This window comes from Pinus tabuliformis, chromosome X (assembly GCF_031772625.1).
Source record: "Pinus tabuliformis cultivar Carrire ecotype Pingquan chromosome X, CPIR1, whole genome shotgun sequence".
NCBI classification, from domain to species: domain Eukaryota; kingdom Viridiplantae; phylum Streptophyta; class Pinopsida; order Pinales; family Pinaceae; genus Pinus; species Pinus tabuliformis.
In genome coordinates this window covers 1735293819-1735310410 of record NC_142308.1, presented here as the reverse complement: position 1 = coordinate 1735310410, position 16592 = coordinate 1735293819, and positions in this window count along the sequence as shown.

Sequence of the window (16592 nt, the reverse complement as noted above, 5' to 3'; positions counted from 1 at the left end):
CTCTTACTCATCACTTGGTCGAATTCAGTGAGGCAAGTGTCATTGGAGAAGATTCTGGAAGCTTCCATGGTCTTTCCACCTCGTTGAATGACTCTGCCACTTGTCGTTTCCCACTCAACGCACCTGGGTAGTGCATTCAAGTGCGTTGCAACGCACCTAGACAGTGTACTGGGGTGCTTTGCAACATAGGCAGCTAGTGGAGCACTTGAATTGATCCTGAATTGACTGTTTCTGAGTGGTTTTTGGTGGAGAACTTCTGGGAGAAGCTGTCATTGGTTGACCTTGTTCCTTTAGGAGCTGTAACAACATCTTTAGGGACTTTGGATCCCTTGGATTATGGACATTTCATGCTTATAGTTGTAAGGCACAAAAATGTCTATAACATACACACATTACAATCTCATAGATCAAAGGAATCAAATGAACTTTATAATGAAATTAACTTAGTCACATTTTACCCAGAATGGTGCATGGCTTCCATAGACATTTTGGTTTTGAAAAAATGACTTCCACAGTTATTCATAATTGGACATCCTTGTTGGAAAATGACCAAGTACCCTACCACATCCTTCTTAGTACAATATTAGACATATATAATCACACAAATCATGTATCATCCATAAATCATAATTAACCATCTATTACGCATAACCATGAGCATCCATGGGTCTATGTGTCTCAATCTTGGATCACCATCCATGTCATACACCTGCTTCATAAATCAGATACAAAAATAAAAACATATGTATAACATTTACTTAACCAAAACCATCTAATACAGATAATCAATGATGCCACATATAAGAGGAAATATAACTATATAAAACATTGTTTCCCAATCTAGTGATCAATATGCCATACATAAACATAAAAGGAAATATAACTATGTATATAAAACATTATTCCTCAATCAAGTGATCAACATGTCATATATATAACTCGTCAAAAATCACCCTTGATAGGAGTAACAAAACTATACTAGAAAAACAAATAGGACACTACATACTCCCCCTCTTGGAGTAAACTTGGCCCAAAGTTTAACTAAACAAAAAAGGAAACTCAAGACGCATAGAAGATGCATCTTCCCAAGTGGCGGAACTAGGACTGTACAGGTCCCATTGGACCTTTACTTGGTCCACCATGCGATGTCTGAGATGTCGAGTGCGATGGTCCAAAATGAAAATTGACTTTGCCTTAAGAGTCCCTTTGTCTATTACCTGTAATTGATGCCAATCTAAAATGTTAGAAGGATCATGAACATACTTACATAGTACCGAAAAATGAAATACATCATGCATACGATGAAAAACGGTGGTAAAGCAAGATGATATGTCGCATGTCCAACCCTTTCAATGATCTCAAAAGGCCCAACAAATCGAGGAGAGAGCTTAGATCCTTTCCCAAGCCTAGTAGAGCCTTTCTGAGGTTTTACTCAAAGAAAAAACAAATTCCCCTTCTTTAAAACTATGATCCACTCTATGCATATTAGCATAGCTCTTTTATCTATCATGTGCCTACTTTAATCTTTGCCTTATACGACACACTTGTTCTTCCATTTCTTGAAGAATTTCAAGACCTATTGAGATTATGTCCTCTAATCTATCCCAACTTAAAGGTGTTCTGCATGGTCTTCCATACAATAACTCATAAGGTTCCATACCAAGGGAGCGGTGATAATTGTTATTGTAAGCAAACTCCACTAGAGGAAGATATTCTTCCCACTTAGATTTCTGATCCATTACATACATTCTAAGCATGTCCTCTAACACTTGATTTACTCTTTCATTTTTTCCATCAGTCTCCGGATGATAAGTTGTATTGAAACTTAATTGTGTCTAAAGGGCTCCCTGGAAACTAGTCCAAAATCTTCCTGTAAATATAGAGGTCCTATCTGATATGATTTTCTTAGGAAAACCATGAATTCTAACCACCTCCTTGATAAGTACTTGTGCTATTTCAGATGCTTTGTAAGTATCTCTAACAGTTATAAAATGGGCACTCTTAGTAAGTTTATCTACCACCACGAAAATGGAGTTATGCCTGTTTTTTCAGGTAATTAAACAATAAATTCCATAGATATTTCTTCCCATTTGGACTCAGGAATGTTATGTGGCTGCAACAATCTTGCTGGATGACCATGTTCTGCTTTAACTAGTTGACATTCCAAACAGTTTGCCACAAAATTTGCTACATCCTTCTTCATGCCTGCCCAAAAGAAATTTTTCTTTAAATCAGCATACATCTTCTGGACTCCCGGGTGAGCCATATATGTTGCACGGTGATCTTCTTTCAAAATGAACTCACGAAGCCCATATTGATCTAGAACTATAATCTTTTGCATGAATCTCACCATACCATCGTCATCACAAGAATACCCTGCTACCTTGCTTTTCTTAGCCCCCTCCCCAGAAAGAGAAACATTAACTTCCTTGCGCCATTCATCTACATCTTGTGCCCTCAAGATGCACTCCCGTAAATCAATATTCAATGGAATTATTGAGAATATTCGTGGTCTTCGACTGAGTGCATCGACTACTTTGTTGAATGTACGCTTGATGTAAGTTATGTCAACATCATATTCACTTAGGAGTTCTGACCACCTTCTTTGCCTAGCATTTAGATCACTTTGAGTAAATATATGTTGCAAACCTCTGTGATATGTTTTCAATTCAAATTTTGTTTCCCACCAGATATTGTCGCCAAAGTCGTAAGGCATGAACTATAGTTGCTAGTTCTAGATCATGGGTTGCATAGTTTTCTTCATGCGTCCTTAACTTCCTAGTGGCATATGTAATCACCCTACCATCTTGTGATAATACTGCACCCAATCCATCTTTTGATGCGTCGGTACATACTATAAATGGTCTATCCATATCTGGAACCTTAAGTATTGGAGTTGTAGTCAAACATTGTTTAAGCTTGGAAAATGCTTGCCCACACTCATTAGTCCAATTAAATCGTACTCCCTTCCTAAGAAATGAAGTAATAGGGCTGGCTATTTTTGAAAACCCCTCCACAATTCTGCGATAGTATCCTGCCATACCCATGAAGCTACGCACTTCATGCACATTAGAGGGTGTTGACCATTCTGAAATTTCATCGATCTTTGTTGGGTCAACAACAATGCCTTCACTGGAGATAATGTGTCCAAGATAATGGATTTTTGACTGGGAAAAGGAACTTTTGGACATTTTTGCATAAATTTTACTTTCTCTTAAGCATTGTAACACCAATCTCAGGTGTTTCTCATGCTCTTCTGGGGACTTTGAATAGATTAGGATGTCATCGAGGAACACTTGTACAAATTTGTCCAAGTAATTCCGAAACACACCATTCATCAAACTCATAAACACTCCTGGGGCATTAGATAACCCAAAAGGAACAACCATGAACTCATAATGAGTTCGAAAAGTAGTTTTGGAAATATCCTCTTCTTTAACACTAAGCTGATGATATCCAGATCAAGGATCGATCTTGGAGAATACGGTGGCTCCCTTTATTTGATCACATAGATCATCAATGCAAGGCAAAGGATATTGATTTTGAATAGTTACTCGATTCAATTGCCTGTATTCAACACAAATCCAAATGGATCCATCCTTCTTCTTTGCAAATATCATTGGAGCTCCCCAAGGTGAAACACTAGGTCTAATCATACCCCTGTCCAATAACTCTTGAAGTTGAACTTGCAACTCACAAAGTTCAACAACAGACATTCGATAGGGAGTTTTGGATATAGGTTCGGTACCAAGCTCTAGCTCTATGGCGAAGTCAATCTCTCGCTTTGGAGGTAAACAAGGCAACTCCTCTAGAAAGACATCAGAGAATTCTAAAAGGAAAGGATATTGTTCAAAGGATGAAAGCTCTCCTTCATTTAAAGTCATTACAACATACATTTTACATCTTTTCCTAAGACTTCTCTTCATCTGCAAGAATGAGATAAGTCTTAAAGAAACAGGTCTCCTTTCCCCATGGTTAACCATCGATTGGCCCTCATCACTCAACAAATGAAGGGTTTTGCTTCGACAACTAAGCACAGCCCAGTGGGCTTCAAGCCAATCCATCCCTATTATCACATCATAGTGACCAAGTGGCATCACATAAAGATTCACATTTGTGACACACACTCCCAAGTCTAAAGGGCACTCTTTCACTAAGCATTCAACCTTTTGAGATCACCCTGAGTCCATCTCAACCTTATCAAAATCATTTTTCTCTATCGCCACCAATTTACATTTCAATAAAGCATTAGGAGAAATAAAACTTTCAGTTGCGCCAAGGTCAATCAAAATAGTAACAACCATACCATTTATCTTACCTGATGCTTCAAGCACTATAGGTTGATGCTCGACCTGGCGATTTTGCATAATTGCATGAATCCTATGGGCTTTTCCCATATCTCTAACAGTGGCTTGTTCCTGCTCTGATTTTGCTTCAGTCTTTTTTAGGGCAATCTCACTCATAATGAGGTCCTCCACAAGTCCAACATCCATTAGTGGGAGCAGTTTTCATAAATTTGACCCTTTTATTAGGTGATTCTTGAGTGCAAGCATTACTTTGTTGAAGATGTTGCCTTGGGTTATTTCTTTGGTTCTTAAAAGTATGATTCTTTTGAAATCCCTGATGATGTGAACCACCTGACTTATGTCTTACATATTGGCCTCCCCTTCGAGGAGGTTTCCCATGGAATGATAGATTTGGGGTTTTATCCCCCCCTTTGTTCCCCAATAATTCTTCCTCGGCTATAATTGCTTGTTGCACTACCCCATGCGTAGTAGGCCTCAAAATGCGCACCATTTCCTTTTTTTATAGGATTCAATCCATACAAAAGCTTGTTTACCTTGAGGGCTTCAGTATTTAGATGGGTAGCATATCTGAGTAACTCCATGAATTGTGCTTCATATTCAAGGATTGTCTTAGTTCCTTGCTTAATATCATGGAACTCATTCAATTTCCTCTCCAAGTATTTAGCAAAAAGGTACTTTGCTCGAAATTCTTCTTCAAATCGTTCCCATGTCAAGGCAAACATGGAGTATCCCAATTGGGATTCTAAGTTCCTCCACCATAATAATTCACTCTTCTTAAGTTTGTATATAGCCAAGTTTTCCTTTTGGTTGCTAGAATAATTCCGCAACTCAAAACATAGGCACATGTTTTCCAACCAAGCTTCTGCTACCTCCCCTTTTGTGGTACCCTTAAAGATAGGAAGCTTAACTTTTTCCAACTCTCTATGTACATCTCCATCAAATGGTATTTCTTGCCTCTCTAATTGAGATGAAGAACCAGGTACTAAAGGATTTCCCCCAACCCTACTAATAAAGACTTCAGTCATCTTTTGGAAAGATAACATCATATCCCTTACTTCCCTGATGGATATTTGCTCAAATTCTTTATCTTGGGGAGGTGGTGATGAGACTTCCTTCCTCCTCCTTGATGTTCTCTCCATGATTACTTAACCTAACCAAGGAAAAATTTAGGTATGTAAATAAATATTAGTAGGCAAGCCCTAGGTCCTAGAGTTTTACCTTGATTTTGATACCATATGTAAAGTCCCACCTACCAACCATCAGTATTATACTAAGGCTGACTCAAAATTCAATTTAAGTTTAAGCTTTTAAGACGTAAAAGTTAATGCAAGGTCATATATCGATATTTTTATTTTTATTGGTATTCACTACATACTAATTTCTACTAACTAACTAACCCATGGTAATATTAAACTTCCCATTAAGGCTACAGGGTCATGGTTCCTCAAGATCCAAAACTTACAACCATAAGTCTTAAAATCACATTTAAATGATAGAGTCTTTAGTGGGATAAATAATACCAATCTTTGCAAACCACAATTTCCAATAAGCTAATTGTTCATTCTATTGCAATTAAGAGTGTTTAAGAGTGCTAATTTGATTTTGTTCTAGATAATATGCCTATGAATTCTTTGGTAAAACAAAGGGAAAAAAACAAGATAATTCAACTTCTAAAGGAGTGGTTTCCAATTATTATGAATTCATATGTGAGCTAACAATTACAACATTTCACCTAACCAGTTTTCCTTCCATGGATTTTTAATTCAATGGAATCATCATGCTTATTCTTTGAGATATTTCCAGAAACACCTTGGTTGTAAATCCTAAATTCACTTATTCATTTTTATAGACAATTCATAGGTGTAATTAGCTACAAACATTGAAGCATTACGTCAAACAGTTTGCAAGCATGAAATGTACATCCATTGAGGCATTTTGTCAAGCACTTACAACCATAACCCTTAAGGCAATTTCACCAAAATTAACTAACATGAATCTAAGATTACATAATTTATGTTTCTTTGTCAGTAATACCAAGAAGTGAACCTGATACATAAGTAGAATTGTCTTCCATCTTGATTGCTGCATATACAAAAATTTAGGCACATAATGACCATAAATATTTAACAATTTTTACAAATAGCTCGTAGCAATGTAGCTACAGCCATTGGGAATTTTGAACAATGGTTAGCAGTCACAAAATAAGATGCTAGCTATTAAACTATCAAACAAGCAGTCACAAGTTTATTAAACTATCAATGTATTAATCATTGAGACTTTAAAATAATAATTCCAAGTTTATATTACCAAGTAAATCACAGCTAAAAAAAAAGCAGCAAGACAAACCACCAGGCAGCAACAACAAATCTGTAAAATATAGCAGATTATAGAACCAGATTCTGAAACTCTGTATTTTGAAATCAAAGTTGGGGTGACATGGTCATAAGGTACAGATACCCCCTGAAGTTAAAATGAATCGAAACAGAAATTCCCAGAAACGTGATTGTTTAAAGCCACAACAAAAAAACAAATTCCTATTATCCCATTTATCATTTTTGTCAAACATATGATGTGCAAACTTATCTAGAGCTGTAAAAAGAGAAGGAAAAACCAAATTTATGCTATTAACATGTTTTCATAAAACTCATGGTAGCCTGAATGTTTCAGCCATTAAGACATGATGTAAATCAACTTGCAATGAATCTATACAAAAAAAAAACTTACATAAAATAAGCTACAGTTATTGCAAAATTCCTTCAACATTTAGTGTGAGACATTTGATATACATCTAAGTTTCAGTCAACAACCAAATAAGAAAAAAACCATGTAATGAACTACTGATTCAGGTCTGGGTGTAACGAAGGACCCTTCCAAGACCTTTTACTTTCGTGATGTGTTAAATTACATCTTTAAAAGAACATTAATGAACACATCTGCATGTTGTAAAGAAGAGGAACAAGACAATCATCAACACATGAAAACATAAGCGTTGATAACGGAGTTCATCCAGGAGGGACTACGTCTCCGTGGCCCATTGTCAAGATGGTATAGGCCACTGCATTAAGTGTTTTCAATAGTGATGATGTACATAGAGATGATGTTGTTAGCATACAAGGAAAATTCCCTCATACAGGAGTGGCTCCAAGAGATGTTCCGCTACAGGAACTCTTAGTCAAAAGACTCCTATCAGTATGACACAAAACTCATGCATGATGACCATCTTGCCAACATGGCATAAAAGGCACCTCAATGCAAACATGCATGACGAAAACATGAGTATCCCATCAACATACAACAAAGGGATCTCAAAACATAACATGACAAATCATGACAACAAGTACATCACATAGACGATTTTGTATCACATCAAGCAGGTATCATGAAGAAAGTATGAAAACAAGATCCCACATCAAACATCAATAGGGATTTGTGCAGCGCGATGCATAGCAAAAGAATTACATGAACACACTGCATACCTAACAACCAAGGGCCATCTGAAGAAGCGAATGTAAAATTGTTGAAGTTGTTTGGGCCATCGATCTCACGACATCAATTGCATGGAAATGGTTGCTCGCACATGAATGCTGACACCTGCATCCCACTTAGAAAAGTGGATGAAGAATAGAATGAGAGAATGAGAAATCTAAACGCACCATCAGATTTTTAGCGTCGAATAGTGAAAAATCGACTGTCCAATTTCTGAATTCTGAGAAATTGAGAATCTAGGGCTAAAGGAATATTTTAGATTCCTCAAAGATTTTGCTCCATGGGTGGACTAGAAATCTGCAATTCAAAAGGTGAATCTGCCTTCGGCATTGTGATCCCTACTGAAAACCATGAAAAACGATTGTAAACTTGACTATATTCCGACATGGAGAAAAATTACCTCCCCAGGAAAATTGCAAGGATCATGGTTCCACTCCCTGTTTCTGCAATAGTCATGGTTCCACCCTCATACTGAATATGGCCGAAAAATTCAGAACTTTGATGGTGACATGGACAACGCCATTACATTCGTGGCATTGAGAAGTGCTGAAACCATATAAAATTCGTCAAGATCTGACAAAGTGAAATTTCACCCCTCTTGCAAAATGCTGCCTTGAACTGTGTGCCAAGATTCTGCCTCCTCTATCTCGAAATTTGTGCCCGCTCCTAGTTCCTCCATGCCCCCCTGGTGCACTGAAAATACTAGGTTTATATAATATTTCCTGGTGGATTAACCAAGTGGGTTAGTTGGCGTTGTGGTAAATTGAGGCATTAGTTGAGGAGGGGTCGGGTGGTCAAACCCCACCCCTCCTTTTTTTATACACAATACAGTTTGAAATGTTTATAAAGTGGATCAGGTTCGCATTGGGCGGCCCGCCCCATGCCTCTCTCACACACCACAACACATTAATTGCATTAATCAGGGTGTTGGTACTGCATAAGGTGGTGGTACGTTATTTGTTGGTTGGTCGTATGGTATGTGGAGCCGCCGCGTGGGCGGGCCGGCCCCCCCACCGACCATGGGTTCGACTCCCACCAGTTCTAACCTTTAATAATGTGACATGGTGGAGTGTTTGGGGGTGTGGGCCGGGTCCACCGGAGGTGGCCCGCGTCCACCCCATAATATAATGGTTTATATGGTATGCGGGTTAGAGGTTAGAGGTTAGAGGGTTCGGCGGGGTGGTGGCCGCCGACCCAAATTTTGATTTAATTTTGGACTATGGTTGCGGGAGGGCCAGCGGGGTCATGGCCCGTCAATCCCTTAATAAACTTTTTTTTATGTGGGGATTTTGGGGGTGGTGGGGGTGGTGGCCCGCCACCATAATATTTTTTTCTATTAATTTTTATTTTAAAAATGAGGTATATTTTTTCAATTCTTTAGCATATAAGGGATATTGGGCAAACTAACAAGGCCAAAATTTCGACCGATTTCGGGAGCTAGGTTTCATGCCTCAAGGTCGTTCAAATTGTAGGACACTTAAACCTATCCCACAGCCCAACTTTGACCAAAAATTTGACTGGCTCGCTCTTCCTCATATGAGCTCAGATTAACAAACTATTCGCACCTTCACGATCAGGACAACAAGATCTACGCTCTGGTCCTGGGTTTACATCATTTTGAACACTTTTATTTTCAAGCGTTCATAGGCCCTCTTTGTCCTGTGTGTCTCTGGAGCCACCTGGATCAATCCTCCCCACTGAGGGGCTTTTGGTCATCCAAAAGCATGAGAAACAATCTGAATTTTTTCTATACCTTGTTTGCATCACAAGCGTCCTGAAAGGTCTCGCTTCCATCACCTTTGTTCTTCGGAGCCTTAAGCAACGAGTCGACACCTACTATCTCTGCAACCTGTAGTACATTGTTTTGCAAATTACATTTTTGACTTTCATGACCAACTAATGACCCAAACGTCCCACACTTGCCACGAGTTTATAACACATACTCGACGGTTAAGTTTACATCAAGATGGATGCAAGACCCTAGCTACGGCAACAAGGCCAACATATCATTGTTGCTTCAACAAGTGGAAAACACATCATCACTGCAACACATGATTTAAAAAGATAAGGCCAAACATTATTGTTTTGACAAGTGATGGAAACATTACATCACTTTCAGAGTGTAAAATGAGACTCAAAATAAGACCATACATCATTGTTGCTAAACAAATGATGGAAAACACATCATCACTTTTACATTTTAAAATGCAACAAATGATTTACAAAAGAACGACCATGAAACGACAACATGTCTAGAAACCATTTTTCACTTATCAATGTGAATGGATCACCTCCTTGAGGTGGTTTTGCTTGTCGAACGACTGCTTCACCTGGTTCATGCACCGATGCTTTGTCTTTAAGGTGCTGCTCTGGATGGAGCCTCCAACAAGTGGCTCTTTGATGGCCACTTTTGTCACAATGACTGCAATAGGTTGTCTTCCTCCAGATCTTCTTAACATGTTTCTTTACTTGCTGTTGAGAGGGTCTTTCATGCCTCATCCTTTTTCGTGCTGCCATTCTTTTCCAATACTTAGAAAATGTATGGTTATGTAATCCACAAAAGGTGCATGTTTTATGCCATGTTCTTCATTCATCATTAACAACATGATCATAATCAAAATTAACATTTCAATGTTGAGAATGGTTATACCTTTCCTTGTTGTCTCTGGTGTAAGTATGGTGATGAGGGCTAGTGTCAACTCTTTCCTTGCAATGGAAACTGCCATGGGATGATGGGGATGGGTTCCCATCATTCTCTTTCCTGACGATCTCGGTGATGTCTCAGAAGCATATGACACCTTTGAGCATTCTCCTTTGGTGTATCTTGAGCCTGCAAATTGAGGTCTATGCACAACCTCCAGAGGTTGATTTATTCCTTGGTTATTAACACCAAGTTATTTTTCCTCATCGTGTCTCGTCTTGGTAAGGAGCCTCATGTTTGTCCCTATAATTGGGATCTCCAAATCTCCAACAGAAATCATACTATGTGACAACGAAACTGAAAGGAAATCAACATCTTTTACCTCCTCTGTCGATTTGGAAAGAACTGATGAGGGTTTCTCATCATCTGTTGTTGGTGGTTCGCTAGCTGTCGCGGTGCATTCCCCAACTTCCTTTCAGACATACCCAAGTCCTGCCTGACGAGGTAATTCTTCTACTTTGATGGGGTTGATAATTCCTTGCCCATTAATACAAAAGCCTTTTTCCTTCATACCCTATTTTCTTCAACAGTTTCGAGCCAATTCCTGTGGTGTGATTTTCAAAAACAACGAAATCATCATCAGGACACATTAATGAATTCAGAGAATTACATTTTACCTCACATGGGTCACACTGCAGCTTTTCCAAGGCCTTGTCCTTTGCTTGTAGCTATCGTAGCAAACCATGTTTCTCCTCTTTCTCTTCATGTAGATACATCTTCAATTCAGTGTTCTCCGTTTGAAGATTATGTTTGTTTTGCTTCAATTCTTCCATGGCCTCTTCTTTGGCTTGCAACTGAATCTACAATTGCTCCTTTTCCTCTGTCTCTTTCTATAGAGTTTCATACATTATTTCCACTCTTTTGGAAATGTTGATCATGGTCTCGTACATCGCTTTTTCATCCTCTGTCGCTGCATGTTCCATTGTTCACGCTGCAATCCACATCAGCACAAAGACCGCTTTGATACCACTTGATCTAGGTCCGGGTGTAGCGAAGGACCCTTCCAAAACCTTTTACTTTCGTGATGTGTTAAATTGCATCTTTAAAATAACATTAATGAATACATTTGCATGTTGTAAATAATAGGAACAAGACAAACATCAACACATGAAAACATAAGCATTGATAACGGAGTTTTTCCAGTAGGGACTACGTCTCCAGGCCCCAGTGTCAAGATGGTGTAGGCCGCTGCATTAAGTGTTGTCAATAGTGATGATGTACATAGAGATTATGTTGCTATCATACAAGGAAAATTCCCTCACGCAGGAGTTGCTCCAAGAGATGTTCCACTACAGGAACTCTCAGTCAAAAGAATCCTATTAGTATGACACAAAACTCATGCATGATGATCATCCCGCCAACATGGCATAAAAGGGATCTCAATGCAAACATGCATGACGAAAACATGAGTATCCCATCAACATACAACAAAGGGATCTCAAAACATAACATGACAAATCATGACAACGGGTACATCACATAAACAATTCCATATCACATCAAGCAGGAATCATGAAGTAAGTATGAAAACAAGATCCCACATCAAACATCAATAGGGATTTGTGCAGCACAATGCATAGCAAAAGAAGTACATGAACACACTACATATACCTCACAACCAAGGGCCATCTGAAGAAGAGAATGTCAAACTGCTGAAGCTGTTCGGGCCATCGATCTCATGGCATCAATCGCATGGAAACGGCTGCTTGCACATGAATGCTGACACTTGCGTCCCAATTAGAAAAGTTGACTAAAAATAGAATGAGAAAATGAGAAATCTGAATGCACCATTAGATTTGTGGCATTGAATAGTGCAAAATTGACTATCCAATTTCTGAATTCTGAGAAATTGAGAATCTAAGGCTCAAGGAATCTTTTAGATTCCCCCTAGATTCCTCAAAGATTTTGCTCCATGGGTGGACTGGAAATATGCAATTCAAAAGGTGAATCTATCTTCGCCATTGCGAACCTTGCGGAAAACCATGAAAAACGACTATAAACTTGACTATATTCCGACATGGAGAAAAATTACCTCCCTCGGAAAATTGCAAGGATCATGGTTTCGTTCCCTGTTTCTGCAGTAGTCATGGTTCCACCCTCATACTGGAAATGGCTGTAAAATGTAGAACTCTGATGGAGACACGAACAGTGCCATTGCATTCGTGACCTTAAGAAGTGTTGAAACCATATAAAATTTGTCAAGATCTAACAAAGTCAAATTTCACCTCTGTCTCGAAATTCGTGCCCACTCCTGGTTCCTCCATGCCCCCCCTGGTGCACTGAAAATATTGGGTTTATATAATATTTCCTGGCTGATTAACCAAGTGGATTAGTTGGAATTGTGGTAAATTGAGGCATTAGTTAAGGAGGGGTCGGGTGGTCAAACCCCGCCCCTCCTTTCTTAATACACAATACAGTTTGAAATGTTCATAAAGGGGTTCGAGTCCACATTGGGTGGCCTGCCCCATGCCTCCCGCACATGCCACAACACATTAATTGCATTAATCGGGGTGTTGGTACCACATAAGGTGGTGGTACATTACTTGTTGGTTGGCCATATGGTATGTGGAGCCACCGCGTGGGTGGGGCCGCCCCCCCCGCCAGCTGTGGGTTCAACTCCCACCTGCTCGATCCTTTAATAATGTGACATGGTGGAGTGTTCAGGGGTGTGGGCCGGGTCCACTGGAGGTGGCCCATGCCCACCCCATAATATAATGGTTTATATGGTATGTGGGTTGGAGGTTAGAGGGTTCGGCGGGGTGATGGCCGCCGACCCAAAATTTTGATTTAATTTTGGACTATGGTTGCGGGAGTGCCAGCGAGGGTCATGGGCCATCGACCCCTTAATAAAATTTTTGTTGTGTGAGGATTTTAGGGGTGGTGGCCCTCCACCATAATATTTTTTTCTATTAATTTTTATTTTAAAAATAAGGTATATTTTTTCAATTCTTTAGCACATAAAGGACATTGGGAAAATTAACGAGGCCGCAATTTCAATCGATTTTGGGAGCTAAGTTTCATGCCTCGGGGTCGGTCAAATTGTAGGACACTTAAACCTGGCCCATAACCCAACTTTGACCAAAAATTTGACTGGCTCGTTCTCCCTCACACAAGCTTAGATTGACGAACTGTTCACACCTTCACGATCAGGATGACGAGATCTACGCTCTGGTCCTGGGTCAACATCATTCTGAACACTTTGATTTTTGAGAATTCATAAGCCCTCTTTGTCCTGTGTGTCTCTGTAGCTACCTGGATCAACTACAAAAAAAACACAATATAGTGTTGTCAACATACCTGGCAGTGAATTTATACAACTCAAAAAAAATGGAAGTATGATCGAGCTCCAATATCCTTACCAACTCATTGTGAACCAGCCGGTTTTCCTCCCAACCATATCTAGGAATAACTTCTCCCCCTGGAACCCTCGAGTTGCAAAAGCTCACAAATAGTACCAAAAGACAATAGTAGAGAGATTTGCAAGGCAAACTAAGGAAGAAAATTTTCACTTCCTCTCAATACCACTCATGGCCAACCTCCATAGCTAGAGCTTTTAGGATTTTAATAAGAATTTTAGATTATGGAAGCAATTGGCTACTCTCCATATCTCTCCCTCTCACTATTTTCCTCAAGTCTCTTCCACTCTTGGCATCCTAATCCCCCCACCAATGAGAATACATGAGACTCATATATAGGACGAGCAACCGATCCTTGTCATAAAGGAGAAGTAATGTGCATGCATTGGATTCCATTTAGAGGAGTGTAACTTATGCCATTAAGGAGAGGTATGCATGCCCTAGTTAAGGAGAGTGTAACATATGCATTAAAGAGAGCGTAAGAGGAATATTTTATGACATATTTTTAATGAGTGAAAAGGAATATCCCATTCTTTGATGAGTGCATAAAATAGAGTATAATGAATTATTTAAAAGAGAGAGAGAGAGAGAGAGAGCCATGAGAGTCATGAAGGAGATGTGTGAAATGATTGAGGAGATCAAATTGACTTGTACTTCCTTTTTAATAATAATATCATAGTCTCATAAAACATAATATTAATATTAATAATGTTGAGGATTCAATCAAGATTGAACTATTAGGATTGATTAATGATAAGTTTAGTTGTCTTTCTTCTACTCTGCTTGATTACCAATTTATGTAAAGTGATTCACTATTTTTGGAAAGTCATGCTTGAGATGCTAGACATGACTTTCTATTTTTAGAAAGTCATTCAAAAATTGTGAGAATGAAATTTTATTTAAGGAAATTCATCCATGAGTGGAATTTTTATTCTGGAGAATAGGGATTTCACACCCCTATTTCATGCATCTCTGTGCCTTGGTAGATTGAGGACTTTGCGCCCTAATCTACTACAAAGATCCAAGATTCCACAACTTGATCTTTTTAAATATTTAGGACTCCGCGCCCTAAATATACAAGACTCCACATCTTTATCTTCATTGGATTTAGGACTCCATGCCCTAATTTCCATGCCCTCTCATCTACTGTGCTTTGAAACTTTGTGTTTCTCCTTATGGTACTGATTGTGAGATTTTACCCATCTGATGGTTCGTCAGTAAGGCATTGTTCAAAGACCTGCACACATTACAATCTCATAGATCAAAGGAATCAAATGAATTTCATAATGAAATTAACTTAATCACATTTTACCCAGAATGGTGCATGGCTTCCATAGTTATTTTGGTTTTGAAGAAATGACTTCCACAGTCATTCATAATTGAACATCTGTGTTGGAAAATGACCAAGTACCCTACCACATCCTTCTTAGTACAATATTATACATATATAATCACACAAATCGTGTATCATCCATAAATCATAATTAACCATCTATTTCGCATAACCATGAGCATCCATGGGTCTACGTGGCTCAATCTTGGATCACCATCCATGTCATACACTTGCTTCATAAATCATATACAAAAAGAAAAACATATGTATAACATTTACTTAACCAAAACCATCTAATACAGATAATCAATGATGCCACATATAAGAGGAAATATAACTGTATAAAAAATTGTTCCCCAATCCAATGATCAATATACCATACATAAACATAAAAAGAAATATAACTATGTATATAAAACATTATTCCTCAATCAAGTGATCAACCTGTCATATATATAACTTGTCAAAAATCACCCTTGATAAGAGTGACAAAACTATACTAAGAAAAAAAATAAGACACTATACCTAACCATTTCTCTTTAAAAAAAAAATCAACAAACAATTGAAGATATAAAAAAATAAAATAATATTCTCGACTTATATTTTAACAATAAAACATTAAAAAAACTTTTAACCTACCTATAATATAATAATAGCATTATTACAATAAACCTATATATTTAATAATAATTATGCATAGCAATATTATATTAATGTAATACATATATGAATATGTATTCTCTTTAATATGTTTATAATGTTTTGATAAAGTTAATTATAAGTTTGTTTTAATATGATTATTTTAAATTTATAAATAAAAATTATTAAATATTTAAATGTAATTGAATTTGGTTTTTTTATACAGTGTCTGTTAATAAAATTATGAATACATTTTTTTATTTTTTAAGATTAAATTTGTTTAAAAATTAGTATATGATTCGTGAGATTGTATTTTTTTTTTAAATATTAAATTTATTTATACATTCAAAATCACAATTTAAATAAAAATAAAAATTACAATCTTAACATATATCTAAATTCCAAAAAAATCAAATATATCAAAATTAAATCACAACATTTAAATCTATTGAAAAATAAAGAGAAAAGCCAAATTATCCGACCATTTCAATCGCTATCTATAAATATCTATAACATACCCAAAAACATAAAACAAAACAAAAAGTAACTTCCATATAAATAATAAATAATTTGTAAGTATTATATGAAAGAGAACCATTCCATATAAATAATTTGTAAGTATTATAGGAAAGAGAACCATTCAAAGAGTGTAAGTTTTATATGAAAGAGAACCATTCAAAGTGAGAAAATAAGATATGATATTTGACGAGGCGTGAAGCGTGCGACACCGCCACTCAAATCTATGACAAATCAAAAGTCCACTTCCGATG